The sequence below is a fragment of the Arachis hypogaea genome, chromosome 2 (genome assembly GCF_003086295.3).
Source record: "Arachis hypogaea cultivar Tifrunner chromosome 2, arahy.Tifrunner.gnm2.J5K5, whole genome shotgun sequence".
NCBI lineage: Eukaryota > Viridiplantae > Streptophyta > Magnoliopsida > Fabales > Fabaceae > Arachis > Arachis hypogaea.
The window spans coordinates 64,962,714-64,980,350 of NC_092037.1; the positions used below are offsets into that span (position 1 = coordinate 64,962,714).

A 17,637-nucleotide genomic window follows, 5' to 3' on the forward strand; every position below is an offset into this window, starting at 1 on the left:
CAATGACCATTCATCAACCTCAAAATGTAAATCCTCCACAACCATTCCTCCTAAATACTCTAATCGTTGTCCACTGTCAATAAATTTGCCACCATGGTGGATTTCGATACTGAAATCCAAATCACCCATAACTGCATACCAAAAAAAAAATGCCATAAATCCCTCTTCAAACACTTTGAGAAACACAAGGAAGCTCTAATAAACAGAATGACAAACTTTCACAGGAGAAAAGAACAAAAACCCTTCAACCAGTGAAACGTTGAGCGTTGTCTTACCTAGAGGAAGAAGCAACGCCTACAACGACGGCAGTGATATCGGAGATGCCAAACCCTCCCGCAATATTCCGGTGGGATTAATCTCTGCAGCTGAGCGAGTTGGGAAGCAAGGCATGCACACGAGTTTCTTCTCTAAGTTTGGGAGAAGAGACCGAACAGTTTCCAAGAGGGTAAAATGGTATTTCAGAAAAATATGAGTGAAAGAGCATTAGGGATTTCACATAAAGTTAGGGAATCTTTAACTTAGGAACGGAATATTCCGTTAAATCTAACAGTTTGGTCACGGTAGGGACCTAATTGAAAAAAAAAATTGGGGGTAAGGACCCAATTGAAAGAAAAAAAAGTGTAGGGACCTAATTAAAAAATTCGCTAAACTATAGGGACCAACAGAGTAATTAAACTTTCTCTATTTTTAAAGTAAGCTTAATTATCCACCTTCTTCCATGCTCATCGCATCTTGTAAAAGGATGAGTTTAAGGGAGGATCAAATAAACTTCATACATAAGAGAAAGACAGAAAAGCATAGAAAAAAAAAATATGATTGGGAAAAAAAGTGAGACTTCTCATTTCTTATTATGATAAATCACACAGTAACTATTATACACTTTACATATATATATATATACTAATTAACCTAACTATACACGATGCTAATTGGCTAATTCTAATAGCAAGAGTTAAATAACAAATTGTAATAAACTTTTGTAACTCTCTGTGCCAAGGTAGCACGCTTCCTAACTAATATCCACCAACAATTTAATTTATATATTTTGATTTAATTTATTTAGTTAGTAAATTAAACTTTATGTTAGTAGTCTTAGATTTTTATCATTAACATAGTAGAGAGAGTATAAGTATCTCTTAAATTATTGTGGCCACCAGAAATTAGAAGAATTTAAAATTACTTTTTGATTTCATAATAAAACTATGATGTAGATAAATGATGTTAAATGAATATTTTTTTTGTTATATAAAGAAATTGATAGAAGGTAGAGTGATTATTTTCGGTTCAATTTCAATTATTTCAAACTATAACGTAAATAAGTAAAATTGAGTGAACTTCTTTTTTATTGTATTAAGAAATTCATAAAAAATGACTAAAGTAATTTCCTTTCATTTAATTCAATCTATCCTTTTAGTTTTATTTATTGTGTCTTTATAAGCATTGTAAACACTTCTTTTTCTTTTTATCATCACGTCATATGTCATTTATATTATCAACGAGATAAATATATTTGGAATCACTTATTTATACTTATATTATTTATAATATAAACGAGATACGTTTAATATTTTTTGTATTATAAAAGAATATGAAAATAAATACAAAAATATAAATTTCTCTAAAATGTAAATATTTGAAACTACGTGTTCGAAATGCATGTTGACGTCACTTGCATGAAAAGCAAAGAACGGTTTTATAATTGAGCAGTAGTATAGAAATAGAAAAGTGAAAGGAAAAAGAAAAACAAAAAAAAATACTTCTCTCAATCTTAAAAAACAATAAAAACAAAAAAATAGAAATAGAAAATACTTCTTGTGAATTGAGAAAAACAAAAAATATTTTGCATGCTGTAAAAAACAAAAAAAATATATACAAACGTTTTTCACATATTACGAAAAACTTAAAAAAAATATCTTAAAAAATCCTACATTATATTTTTAAATTTATACAAACATCACTTTGGGGATTACACTAAAATGCTTCTCATATACAAATTTTTAAGCCAAAAAAATTTTTTAATTTTTTTTTATATTTCTGGTTTAAAAAAAAAAAGAACGAAAGAAACGAACAATTCAGTAGAATTGGCAGACAAATAAGGGTCCATTAGATGGCTTGATTAATAATTGGGTGAGAGAGACACACATTTCGTACTATGCCAAATTAATTATATAAATAGAGTAATGTTAAGTAACTAATAATTTATTTAAATAATATGAATAACCGGTTTTAAAATTAGTTATTTTAATTAAAAAATATTTTATCTTAATTTAATATTATTAATTAAATTTAGAATTAATTTATTCTTTTAACTTTATTATTCACATTGTTCAACAATTTTATTGATTACCTATACTTTTTCATATAAATAAACCGAAGGCATGAGCTTTGCAAGTGCAGTGGCCACCTTATAGAATCAATTGGACTAATAATAATAACACGTTATTTATTAGTAACTCATGGAAATTGGAAATTCAAGACCAAACAGGGACAAACTCTGATCCTGCTCTTCTGTATCCCTAAGAGCTCCAACAATGGCTAATGGATAATTGTACCATTCAACAATGCCTGCAAAATGCTACTGAAAAGAGTCACATACACATGGCACCAAAAAATTATTCACTGGCTCACGAAATTGAATGGGGATTGACCAAAATTATTTATTAGACTTTGGAAAAAAATTAAGTAAAAAAGTATAAGATGAAAAAATATTATATCCAACTCAAAATTTTAAAATAATAAATTAATAAATTTTTCATCTTATAAATTTCTCATTTTTTTTAATATGTGACTAATTTTATACACTTTTCACATTTATAACATTAACAAACTCATTTAAGGTTAAAGTCCCTCCACCTAATTCTTGGATGTTGAACACGAGAGGAGTATTTTTTTTTTCAAAAATACTAATAATTGTGGAACGAGAATAAAGCATTCGACTTCATGCTTAAATGAAATATAAGAAACTTATAATTAAACTGTAAGTTCATTTATTGTTTGATCATTTTGCATAGTGAAATTTGTAAAAATATCTTTAACTTAACGTCAATAATTTCACATTTATAATATATATAACAATCATAATTAGCAAATTTTGATACTTAATATTATTGAATTTTAAATTATATTTTATTATATATTTTAAATTATCTCATATATATACCAATTGATTGAAATTTTAAATTATTTTAATATTTTTTATTTCATATTTATATGTATATTTATTTAATATTTATTAATTTTAATATGATCAACTAATCATTATATTTAAAATTTTCTTTCATAATTTATTTTTAATTCTATTTTATAATAATTTGTATGTATAAAATTATGAATTTTATAGTAAAAATTATTAAAATATCTCTAATTTAATATTCATAATTTTATATGTATAATATTTATAATTTTATAAATATAACAATCATAATTAACAAATTGAGACTGATTTATTCTTATTTATTACTCATTTTTTATTTTGTGGATCATCACAATTCAATAATTTTTAGATGTTTCTGATTTTCAATAAATTAAGATGGATTAAATTTGAGATGTTTATTAATTTAGATTTTTTATAAAATGTGCTATGGTGATTTAGAGATATCTTTTACTGATATAAGAATTTAGGATTTCATTTGGAAGAAAGATTATATAATTGTGGATATAATAATGAGAGAGAATTTTTTAAAATTTGATTCGCATGAAATTTAGAATTATTTTTGTATAGTTAAATAAAAGAAAATAATTATAGAAAAAAATTACTTGTGTCAATTAAACTAGAAAAAATAATTCACACTTTTTTATAAGTAAAAATATTATTAAATATGTAGTTTTATTTATTTTTTGTGATTTTTTTTAATTAAACCTCAAGCTTTACAATAATACATATAAGTTTATAACATCTTTGTTCATACTCAACCATAAAAGACGGCTGTTCAAACCATTTATTGCGGGGAAGTACTATGAAATTAAGAGGTGGTACGTACTCTTATTATTGCAGCAGTCAATTAAGACATATGATCTTATCTTATTAGTGTATTTATTATTTAAGCATTAATTAAGGTCCATTAGACATTGGCTATGCTTATTGTGGCTAAGCTATAATGGCTATAGTAAATAAAAATAAAGGCACATAGTAATTTGAAATTGATTTTGGCTTTTTGTTTTTAGGTTTGACGTTTTTCAATCGAAATGGTTTGAGCGCTAAAAATTTTAATTGTGCAAATGTGTTATTATGGTAAAATTTTTCCATTATTAAATGATTCATTTTAAAGGAATTAAAAAGTTTAAAATAAAAAATATTATTATAATAACAACTAATTAATAAATAATAACTTAGAAGTTATAAAAAAGAGTTTTTTTTTTTTTTATATCAGGTGAATTGGATAATTTCCAATTCTAAGTATCACCCAATATACTCACATATTTACTAGATTTTTTTTCTATTTGATTGCCATTGATAGAATTTAAATTTGAGATTTTTAAAGTGGGAAGGGAGAGATATGCCATGTGAGTTAAGATTCATTGGTTCAATATAAACTAAGTGAAGTTGGGATGTATTTAAGATTTACCTGAACACATGTTAATTTTTTAATTAACAAATTTAAAATTTTAATATATTTATTGTTCATTTATTAACGTAAAATTTAAATTTTTCTACTGATGATAATTTTAATATATGCACATATGTTAGCTAAAATCTAATATTCAATGCGTACTTAGGAACTATACAAATCGAGTGTCAACCATAGGTTATACAGCCGAACCGTAGGCCCATAGTCATCTTAGTCATCACAATATTAAGCATCATAGAACTGACCATTAATTGTAACTAAGCTTGTTTGGACCAATTGGAAGAAAAAATGTAGGGAGATATATAGAGTATTGGTTTCTCAATGTAATTAATAAGTGGAGTGAGTAATCTGAATCTTTTTACAGAAGTTGAGAACCATCAGACATAATTGTATTGATTTTAATTGAAGTAATGATATATCTTTCGAGTAAAGATTATTTATTTCATTCCTCAACTCTATAATTTTAACTCATTTCAATTTTTAAAACAATGATTTGATAGGGAATAGTTGAGGTAAGCAATATTAACCTTTTAATTTCTAATTTTTTTTAACAAAATTATTTTAAGCAATATTAACCTTTATAATAGGGAGAATATATTACTAGTTATTACTTGGATCAGTAATTTCTTGTGGTCCAAAAGCCTTAAAAACCAGTTAATTAAAAATGTGACGATTTTGATAAATAAATGTAGCTCATTATTGATGAAAGAACAAAGAACAACTAGTAGTTGTTTTAGTGCTCTGATTACGACCCAACCATGAACCATAGGTACACAAACCTTTAATTAAAAACACTACAGTTCTAAGTATTAAATGCTGGCTCAACATAATAGTGCCAGTAATAGTATTAATAAGTCTGGCCAATAACATACGTATCAACAGGTCTCTGAAAATGGTCAGAAATAATAATACCCTGTTTATTTATTACTACCTTCAAAAAATAATTAATAGCACCCTCAATGTTGTTTGCAGGGCACCTCTTTGTATGATAGAACTGATAATACTTTTAGAACGTGTTTGGAAGTGAAATTATTGAAACTGATTTTATTTTAAAATTAAATTTTCTATTTTGAATAGGTAAAAGTTAAAATTGAATTATTTGTAAATATTGTGGATTTACTTTAACACTTGTATCGAATCCTTTTAATTTAAAAAAAAAAGATTGGTTTGAATTGAAATGATTTGGTATCATAAATATGTAAAAATTAATTTTATTTTTTAAGTATTAATTTAAAAGAAAATTGATTGGAGAATCCTACAAAAAAAAAAGTAAATCTAAAATTAGTAAATAAAGACTTTGAAAATAAATTGACTGAATTTAAAATAATTTATATTGAATTTAAATAAAACAATAAAATGTCTTCGATTAGATCAAATGACTTTTGAAATAGAAAACAAAAGTATTGGAATGTAAATTGAACAAGAAGATTAAATGTTACTTGAAAAATAAACTTACATAAAAGGTAAAGTTTGCAAAAACTATAAATGAAAAGATAAAAACAATGGAAGGAACCCTACAAAAAAAGTAACTCGAATGTAGACTCAAAAAGTTGCTGGGATATGAGTGTGCTTGAGTATTTTTCTGAAACAAAGTTTCAACTCTTGTGCCTTCGAGTCTTCTTCTATTTATAAAAATTTTCAACCAATCAAATTGAAGTGTAACTCTCACATTCATTAAACCATAGGTAACCGTTCCTGCTTCTTTTGTTGGACAAGAAGTAATGTTTAAAAGCAACCCTCAAATCTTGGGACCTCCGATTCAGTCATATCGACCAACTTGTTGACTGGTCATGACAAACTCTTACTCGATCTTCCCTGTCGAAAGGCTCTCTTTTGATGTTGACTTTTCTTCGAAGACACACGCTTATTGACCCTCAAATGCTCCTTTTTTTCAAATAAATTATTTTCGACTAACAAATTGTCCCCTAGGATTAATTTGTTATTTTCGATATCATCTTAGAACACTTAATCCTAACATGCTCTTATTATATCATCATAAGGCATTAATTAATCATAAATGAAATTCACTTCCCTTCATTTTCTCGCGCCTATCCGACACGTTTCTCACTATTCTTAATTTCTCTCTCCACCACTTCGCCTTCTCTAGGAAGCTACCCAATTTCAAATTTTGAACTTCCTCATACAAAACAACAAAACACCTTTTTATTTATTGAATTGAATTTTATCATCATTCACCTTTAACCTTTTATTCTTAAACTTCGTCTTCCCCTCTTCTCTGAATTTTCTGTATGATTCTACTTTCTACAATTAACTTCACCATCATCAACTTCTTATCTTTACACACCAATGGCTTCCTCTTCGATTCACAACACTCCCACTGCCTATGATAAGGGCAAAGGTCCTGAAGCTCAGGCTCAAGAACCACCAACCTTACAAGTACTAAACCAAATTAATGATGAGATTATTGAAGATCCTCAATTTCATCCTGATGATAAGAGAATTTTCATTCCTTTTACTATTGATGACAAAACATGCTACTTTATTGGCCCCATTCAAACCCTAGAACATGCCAGCAAATGACTTGATTTCTTCCCTAACGTTGAGGGGGAAGACTTACTCATCAAACAAAACCTTCTTGTTACTCTTTTTATCGATCATAGGAAAACCTTCAGGAATAATCCCAAAATTATCCCACGAGGAGCTGACTTTCGAGCTTGGCATAGACGTCTCGAATCGGTAATGGGTGACGCTTGGAGGACTCTTGGTATTCATGACCTCCTTCGACTTTCTCATTTTTCTCCTACCACTCACCATTGGATGATTGGGGGCAATTTTGTTGTTTTGGAACAAAACAAAAAATAACTTCCACCTCCCCTGTGGGATGGTAGGGCCCTCGTTACTTGGTGTCGCTGCCATCACTGGCCTTCCGACAAATTTTCCTAAAGTAACTTATGATATGTCACCAAATCGAACCTACAAGATATCTCAAAGGAACTTTATAGTGACTTCATCAATCAACATTTGGGACATGAGAACGACCCAGTAACTGATGAAAAAAGCGTCGCATTCTTGTCTGGTTAAATGCCATCGTTTTTTGTTCGAGGAGTGTCCAAATACAAAAGTTGTTTCTTTCCTTGGCTACTCTTTTGCATGAAGGCCACAAATTCAATTTGACCAAATTGATCTTGTGGCATTTGTTTGATGAACTTGGACACCTAATTGATTGTCTTCGAGCCAACTCATCGATCAATGTGGGATGCCCCCTTTGCCTCCTCCAATTTTAGTTAAACGCTATGTTCGAAAAGTACATGCAGCAGGATGGGGGTAGCGCCCCTGAAAAATATCATATTGAGGGATTTTGATTGGCCCTTTTTCAACCCAACTTCGAAAATGCCAAATCAACTGAAGACTTGTTTTGGACTGTCTATTCTGACAAAGATTGCTCAAGAGGATGAGATTCCCATCTCGAATCCAACCACTAAAGACCAATCCACATCGAGTCTTCACACAGAACTTAACCAACACACTCTCCAACAATAAAACACCATCCTGAGGCTACTGACACATACTCCCACCGAATGGATTGATCAACCTGACTTGAATACCCTTCTGTCTGATATCCTAAGTTCTTCTCCCAAATTCTAAGTCCCTCCTCAATTTTCTTCCATAATAAAGAGGTTTACAAAGGTCTCAAATGATTTCATCGTCATTCAAGATAAGTTGCAAGAGACCAAAGAAAAAGTAGCCAAAATCAGAATTAAATCGAAAAAAATTGACACCACTCTTCAGTCGATGAGGCAATCGTGCAAAGAGTATGACTTGAGAATTGCTCAAGTCATCAACACTCGAGTCTATTTTGACAAACGAAAAGAGGAACTTGAGTAAGAACTAGCCCGAATTGGAAAAAATTTGGCTATAATTCAAGAAAGAATAGCCAAATTAGTCGAGCCATTTGCTGCAGTGCAACATAAGAAACAGGAAATCTTCAAAGAGTTTTTCCTAACAAAGACCAAACAAGAGGAGATCAACAAAAAATTTGACAAGGCCCAGGATGAAGAACAAGAACAAGTCGAGGTATACTCTACCCTGGATAGTGAAAGGGTTCAACTCTATTCTGAACTTCAGGAACTTTTAACACCTTTCCTTTCATCAATTTAAAACTTTTAATATTTGTAACTTCCTCTTTTATGTATCTAATCTTGATCTTCCATGCATCGATATTGTTTCAAGTATTTTTCATTTATTGACTTAATCACGTTTTTTGAATCTATATCCTTAATTCGGGTTTGCATTCCCAGAATACAAGTCAATCACTTGAAAAGGTCCTTTCCAATTATGGGACCGTTTGCCAAAAAATTTCAATTTCTTTTCAATTGACAATATAACCTTTAACACCAAATCTCCCATACTAAAATACTTCTTTTTTATTCGACGATAATAATTTCGAGCAATGTTATCTTTCTGACGAACCATATTCTCGAGTGCCAGAATGAGCTCTTGACTTAAATAGCTCAATTCATCATATATTGCGTTCCAATAATCTTCGATTGGCAAGTCATCTTGCCTCAATATCATTAACATATTAAGATTAATTTCCAATGGAAAAACTACATCATAACCATATACTAACTTATAAGGAGAGGTACCTGTCGAACCTCTTGGTGAATTTCGGTAACCCACAATACTTGACTCAGAGGTTCATGCAAAGTTTGAGGTTTACGACCGATTTACTTCTTAATCAAATTAATCGATATTTTATTTGCTGCATCGACTTGACCATTAGCTTGTGCATAATATGGAGTTGAAGTAACCATATTAATATTTCTCGAAACTGCAAAATTCTTAATACGTTGACCAATAAACATAGTTTCCTGATCGGTGCTTAAAGTTTGGGAAATTCCAAATTGAAGAATTATATACTCCTCAATGAAGTCTATAATTTCATTCTTACCAGCCTCTATTAAAGGAACAGCTTCAACCTATTTTGTGAAATAATCAATTGCCACTAGAATAAACTTATGATTTTTTTATGAAAGTGGATGTATTACTCCGATCAGATCCAGAGCCCAACCTCGAAAAGGCCAAGGCTTCAAAGTCGAATGTAATTCAGATGCTGGGATCTGTTGTATTACTCCATGTCGTTGACACTCTTGACATACTCTAGCATAATTGTGCAATCTTTTATCATAGAAGGCCAATAAACATGATCTCGACAAATTACCCACTTTATCTTCATTCCAACCTGATGGGCACCACATATGCCCCTATGAACTTCTCTTAAAGTAATATCTTTATTTGATTGACTTAAACATCTAGAAAGACTTCCATCTGTGCCTTTCCTATACAATTCATCAGCTATCAACACAAAATTCATTGCTTTCAATTTTACTTTCCTATCAACTCGAATACTAGGATCGTTCAGATATTCAGCAATTGATTTTCTCCAATCATCATCATCCCATTCATCTAAAGCTAGCGCCTCTCTTTCATCAATGGACACTAAAATTTGACAAACTTTTGCTAGTTATTCTAGCGTTTCAGGAAGTACCTTGTATCTCGATGAAATTTGGGCTAACTCATTAGCAATTTCATTCCGAATCCTTGGAATATGAACTAATGAGACTTTCCGAAAAGATGCCAGCAACTCCCATGCTATCGAAAGATACTTTTGTAACTTCTCATTATTGCATTTAATTTTTTTTACAGCTGTTTTAAAACCAACTAGGAATCTCCAAAGATTTGAATATCCAAAGCCTCTTTACCAACCAGAATTTTGAGACCCAACATTAAAGCCTCGTACTTAGCCACATTATTCGAACAAGGATATTTTAGTTTGAAAAGAAATTCTGACGGAATACCTTCCAATGAAATAATTAAAATTCTTACTCCAGTGCCATCTTTATGCTTCAAGCCATCAAAATATAACTTCCAAAAATCAACTAGCATATCGACTATGTTTGTCCCCTGGTCATTGGGATTATTCGAATAATCCACTAGAAAATCTACAATGACCTGGCCTTTCACAGCCTTAGCTAGCATATATTACAAATCAAACTCTATTAAAGTCAACATCTATTTTCCTAATCGACCTCTTAGCATAGGATAGGATAACATGTATTTGACTAGGTCAGTCTGAGCAATCACATTAACAGTTTTTGTATCTATATAACTCTTCAATTTTGTGCAGGCATAATAGAGAGATAAACACAATTTCTGGATGGGTTAATACCTCGCCTCAATGTCAGTCAAAACCCGACTAAGATAGTAAATAGTCCGTTCATGTCCTTCCTCATCATCCTGAGCCAATATACATCCAATAGTATTCATTGATGCTGCAATATATAATTTCAAAGGCTCATAAGGACGAATAGTTGCCATTACTGGCACTTTAGACAAATAAGCTTTAATCGACTCGAAGGCCTCCTGATGCTCTTTACGATCCATATAAATTGTATTTCATCTTTAAGTTTTACTAGGGGTGCAAATATTCGAGTTCGGCCTGAAATGTTTGATATAAACCTTTTAAGATAATTAACCTTTCCAAGAAAAGATTGCACTTCCTTTTTCGATTTAGGAGGAGGTAACTCTAAGATTACATTAGCCTTGTTTTTATCAATGGCAATCCCCTTCTTGTTAACTACAAACCCTAGGAAGTTCTGATGAGCGGATATTTTATACGCTTTTTGGGGGTAATTTCATGTAGATTTTAGTATGTTTTAGTTAGTTTTTAGTAGATTTTTATTAGTTTTTAAGCAAAAATCATATTTCTGGACTTTACTATGAGTTTGTGTGTTTTTCTGTGATTTCAGGTATTTTCTAGCTGAAATTGAGGGAGCTGAGCAAAAATCTTATTCAGGCTGAAAAAGGACTGCTGATGCTGTTGGATTCTGACCTCCCTGCACTCGGAATGGATTTTTTGGAGCTACAGGAGTCCAATTGGCGTGCTCTCAATTGGGCTGGAAAGTAGACATCCAGGGCTTTCCAGCAATATATAATAGTCCATACTTTGCGTGAAGATAGACGACGTAAACTGACATTCAACGCCAGTTCCATGTTGCAGTCTGGCGTTCAGCGCCAGAAACACGTCACGAACCAGAGTTGAACGCCAAAAACACGTTACAACTTGGCGTTCAACTCCAGAAACAGCCCAGACACGTGAGAAGCTTAAGTCTCAGCCCCAGCACACACCAAGTGGGCCCCAGATGTTGATTTCTGCATTATCCATCTTAGTTTACTCATTCTCTGTAAACCTAGGTCACTAGTTTAGTATTTAAACAACTTTTAGAGACTTATTTTGTATCTCATGACATTTTTATATCTGAAATTTGTACCTTTTGGCAGCATGAGTCTCTAAACCCCATTGTTGGGGTTGAGGAGCTCTGTAGCGTCTCGATGAATTAATGCAATTATTTCTTTTTCCCATTCAAATATGCTTGTTCCTATCTAAGATGTTCATTTGCGCTTCACTATGAAGGAGGTGATGATCCGTGACACTCATCACCTTCCTCAATCCATGAATGTGTGCCTGACAACCACCTCCGTTCTACATCAGACTGAATGAGTATCTCTTAGATTCCATAATCAGAATCTTCGTGGTATAAACTAGAATTGATGGCAGCATTCATGAGAATCCGGAAAGTCTAAACCTTGTCTGTGGTATTCCGAGTAGGATTCTGGGATTGGATGACTGTGACGAGCTTCAAACTCGCGAGTGTTGGGCGTGATGACAAACGCAAAAGAATCAATGGATTCTATTTTGACATGATCGAGAACCAACAGCTGATTAGCCGTGCTGTGACAGAGTATTTGGACCATTTTCACTGAGAGGATGGGAAGTAGCCATTGACAACGGTGACACCCTACATACAGCTTACTGATGAGCGGATAATTTGTATACTTTTTGGCATTATTTTTAGTATGTTTTCAGTAGGATTTAGTTAGTTTTTAGTATATTTTTATTAGTTTTTAGTTAGAATTCACTTTTCTGGACTTTACTATGAGTTTGTGTATTTTTCTGTGATTTCAGGTATTTTCTGGCTGAAATTGAGGGACCTGAGCAAAAATCTGATTCAGAGACCAAAAAGGACTGCAGATGCTGTTGGATTCTGACCTCCCTGCACTCGAAGTGGATTTTCTGGAGCTACAGAAGCCCAATTGGCGCGCTCTCAACGGCGTTGGAAAGTAGACATCCTGGGCTTTCCAGCAATATATGATAGTCCATACTTTGCCCAAGATTTGATGGCCCAAACCGGCGTTCAAAGTCACCTCAAGAAATCCCAGCGTTTAACGCTGGAACTGGCACCCAAATGGGAGTTAAACGCCCAAACTGGCGCTAAAGCTGGCGTTTAACTCCAAGAAGAGTCTCTGCACGAAAAATGCTTCAATGCTCAGCCCAAGCACACACCAAGTGGGCCCGGAAGAGGATTTTTATGTCATTTACTCATTTCTGTACACCTTAGGCTACTAGTTCTTATAAGTAGGACCTTTTACTATTGTATTAGAAGACTTTGGTAGCTATCTTCATTTTGTATGCTATCTTAGATCATTGGGAGGCTGGCCATTCGGCCATGCCTAGACCTCATGCTTATGTATTTTCAACGGTGGAGTTTCTACACACCATAGATTAAGGTGTGGAGCTCTGCTGTACCTCGAGTATTAATGCAATTACTATTGTTCTTCCATTCAATTCCGCTTGTTCTTTATCCAATATATCACTTGTTCTTCAACTTGATGAAGGTGATGATTGACACTCATCACCATTCTCACCCATGAACAAAGTGACTGACAACCACTCTTGTTCTACAAGCAACTAAGGCTATAGTGAATATCTCTTGGGTTCTTTAACCGGAATCCTCGTGGTATAGGCGAGAACTGATGGCAGCATTCAAGAGAATCCGGAAGGTCTAACCTTGTCTGTGGTATTCTGAGTAGGATTCAATGACTGAATGACTGTGACGTGCTTCAAACTCCTGAGGGCGGGGCGTTAGTGACAGACGCAAAAGAATCACTGGATTCTATTCCGGCCTGATTGAGAACCGACAGATGAATTCCGCTATGCTGTGACAGAGCATATGCAATCGCTTTCACTAAGAGGATGGGAGGTAGCCACTGACAACGGTGAAACCCTTGCTTAAGCTTGCCATGGAAAGGAGTAAGAAGGATTGGATGAAGACAGTAGGAAAGCAGAGAGACGGAAGGGAAGGCATCTTCATACGCTTATCTGAAGTTCCTACCAATGAATTACATAAGTATCTCTATCCTTATCTTTTATGTTATTTTCGTTCATCACCATATCATTTGAGTTTGCCTGACTAAGATTTACAAGATGACCATAGCTTGCTTCAATACTAACAATCTCCGTGGGATCGACCCTTACTCGTGTAAGGTTTATTACATGGAAGACCCAGTGCACTTGCTGGTTAGTTGTGCGAAGTTGTGTAATGCCATGGTATTGAGCTACCACGTTTTTGGAGCCTTTACCGGGGATTATGAGAGTTGTGAAAAAGTATTGTTCACAATTTCGCGCACCAAGTTTTTGGCGCCGTTGCCGGGGATTGTTCAAGTTTTGAGCAAGCTTTTGGTAACATCAGTGCCAAGATCCGGCAACAGCACCAAGTTTTTGGCGCCGTTGCTGGGGATTGTTCAAGTTTTGAGCAAGCTTTTGGTAACATCAGTGCCAAGATCCGGCAACAACACCAAGTTTTTGGCGTTATTGCCAGGGATTGTTCAGGCTGGACAACTGACGGTTCATCTTGTTGCTTAGATTAGGTATTTATTTTTTTTCGAAATTCTTGAAGATGAATTCTAGAGTTTCATGATGATTTGTTGAAATCTGGCTGGCTGAGAAGCCATGTCTAATTTCATTGGACCGAGGTTTCAACTTATCATCACAAGAGCTTGTTGATTCTTGTCAATCTTGCTTTTGGAGCAGTGATCTGCTAAGGCTTGGCTGGCCTCTGGCCATGTCTAGTGTTTTGGACCGAAGTTTTCTCTGAAAGCTTGGCTGGCTGTGAAGCCATGTCTAATTCCTGGACCGGAGTCTTAGACTAACATTGCACTGATTCCTGGAATTCTCATTAAGAATTTTGATATCTTTTTCCATTTAATTTTCGAAAAACACAAAAAAAATTTTACAAAATCATAAAAACCAAAAATATTGTTGTTTCTTATTGAGACACTAGTCTCATCTTAAGTTTGGTGTCAATCGCATGCATTCATTCATGTGTCTTAAGGATCTTCAAGTAAATACTTGATGATTTTCGTGCTCTGATCTTTGAATTCTATTGACTTGAGTGTTTTGTGTGTCTCATATGCATTTCCATTTTGTTAGTGTCAGTAGTATACAAACTGCTAAGTTTGGTGTCTTGCATGCATTGTTATTTGATTCATGTTGCATTGTGGTTTGTCCTTATTATTAAAAATCCAAAAATATTTTTAATTTGTGTCTTTTCAAGTCAATAATACAGAGAATTGAAGATTCAGAACATACAGCAGAGGAATTGCACAGAAAAAGCTGGGCGTTCAAAACGCCCAGTGAAGAAGGACAGACTGGCGTTTAAACGCCAGCCAGGGTACCTGGTTGGGCGTTTAACGCCCAAAAGGGTAGCATTTTGGGCGTTAAACGCCAGAATGGATACCATTCTGGGCGTTTAACGCCAGGATGGCTAGAAGGGAAGATTTTGTTTTCAAATCAAATTTTTTTCAAGTTTTCAAAATCTTTTCGAAATCAAATCTTTTTCAAATCAATTTTTCAATCAAATCCTTTTCAAAATCAATTTCTTTCCATTTTTTAGATACTTACTATCAATTAATGATTTGATTCAACATTTCAAGTATGTTACCTTTTCTGTTGAGAAAGGTTTAATGTTTGAATCATATCTTTTCTTGTTAGTCAAGTTTTTAATTTTCAAATCAAATCCTTTTTTTAAAATGTTTTCAAATCATATCTTCTCAATCACATTTTTTTTAAAATCAATCATATCTTCTTAACCACATCTTTTTCAAAATAGTTTTCAATCAAATCCTTTTGATTTCTAATTTCAAAATCTTTTTCAAAAATCACTTGATTTCTTTTCCATTTTTATTTTCGAAAATTAAGTAATGTTTTTCAAAATTTCTCACTTAATTTTCGAAAATTACTTCCCTCCTTCTCACATCCTTCTATTTATGGACTAACACTATCCCTTAATGCAAAATTCGAACTCCATCTCCTTTGTTAAGTTCGAATTTTCCACTTCTGTCTTCTACTCTTCTTTTCCTCTGACACCTAAAGGAATCTCTATACTGTGATATAGAGGATTCCACATTTTCTTGTTCCCTTATCTTTCTTATGAGCAGGAGCAAAGACAAAGGCATTCTTGTTGAGGCTGATCCTGAACCTGAAAGGACCTTGAAGAGAAAGCTAAGAGAAGCCAAAGCACAACTCTCTTTAGAGCACCTGAACGAACTCTTCAAAGAAGAAGAACAAATGGCAGCCGAAAACAACAACAATGCCAACAATGCAAGGAAGGTGCTGGGTGACTTCACTACACCTACTCCCGATTTCTATGGGAGAAGCATCTCTATCCCTGCCATTGGAGCAAACAACTTTGAGCTTAAGCCTTAATTAGTTTCTCTAATGCAACAGAATTGCAAGTTCCATGGACTTCCACTGGAAGATCCTCATCAGTTTTTAGCTGAGTTCTTGCAAATCTGTGACACAGTCAAGACTAATGGGGTTGACCCTGAGGTCTACAGACTTATGCTATTCCCTTTTGCTGTAAGAGACAGAGCTAGGACATGGTTGGACTCTCAACCTAAAGAAAGCCTGGACTCTTGGGAAAAGCTAGTCAATGTCTTCTTGGCAAAGTTCTTTCCACCTCAAAAATTGAGTAAGCTTAGAGTGGAAGTCCAAATCTTCAGACAGAAGGAAGGAGAATCCCTCTATGAAGCTTGGGAAAGATACAAACAATTGATCAGAAAGTGTCCCACTGATATGCTTTCTGAATGGAGCATCATAGGTATTTTCTATGATGGTCTCTCTGAACTATCCAAGATGTCTTTGGATAGCTCTTCTGGAGGATCTCTTCATCTGAAGAAGATGCCTACTGAAGCTCAAGAACTGATTGAAATGGTTGCAAATAACCAATTCATGTACACTTCTGAAAGAAATCCTGTGAACAATGGGACTAGTCAGAAGAAAGGAGTTCTTGAGATTGACACTCTGAATGCCATATTGGCTCAGAACAAAATATTGACTCAACAAGTCAATATGATTTCTCAAAGTCTGTCTGGAATGCAAAATGCACCAAGCAGTACTAAGGAAGCTTCATCTGAGGAAGAAGCTTATGACCATGAGAATCCTTCAATAGAAGAGGTGAATTACATGGGAGAACCCTATGGAAACACCTATAATCCTTCATGGAGGAATCATCCAAATCTTTCATGGAAGGATCAACAGAGACCTCAACAAGGTTTCAATAACAATAATGGTGGAAGAAACAGGTTTAGCAATAGCAAACCTTTTCCATCATCTTCTCAGCAACAGACAGAGAGCTCTAAGCAGAATACCTCTGACTTAGCAACCATGGTCTCTGATCTGATCAAAACCACTCAAAGTTTCATGACTGAAACAAGGTCCTCCATTAGGAATTTGGAAGGACAAGTGGGTCAGCTGAGCAAGAAAATTACTGAACTCCCTCCAAGTACTCTCCCAAGCAATACAGAAGAAAATCCAAAAGGAGAGTGCAAAGCCATCAACATGGCCGAATTCTAGGAGGGAGAAGAGGCAGTAAACGCCACTGAGGAAGGCCTCACTGGGCGTCCACTGGCCTCCAATGAGTTCCCCAATGAGGAACCAAGGGAATCTGAGGCTCAAACTGAGACCATAGAGATTCCATTGGACTTACTTCTGCCATTCATGAGCTCTGATGAGTATTCTTCCTCTGAAGAGGATGAGTATGTCACTGAGGAGCAAGTTGCTAAATACCTTGGAGCAATCATGAAGCTAAATGACAAGTTATTTGGAAATGAGACTTGGGAGGATGAATCCCCTTTGCTCACCAAAGAACTGAATGACTTGTCTAGGCAGAAACTACCTCAAAAGAGGCAGGATCCTGGGAAGTTTTCT

The 17,637-nt window shown here is 33.8% G+C and overlaps 1 non-coding gene across 1 annotated transcript; it reads right to left on the bottom strand.

Moving 5' to 3' along the window:
• Window positions 1-16,401: 16,401 nt before the first annotated feature.
• On the bottom strand, window positions 16,402-16,509 carry LOC112763135 (small nucleolar RNA R71). Its single transcript, XR_003182827.1, has one exon. It is a non-coding gene; the product is annotated as a small nucleolar RNA R71 (small nucleolar RNA).
• Between the last annotated feature and the right edge of the window lie 1,128 nt (window positions 16,510-17,637).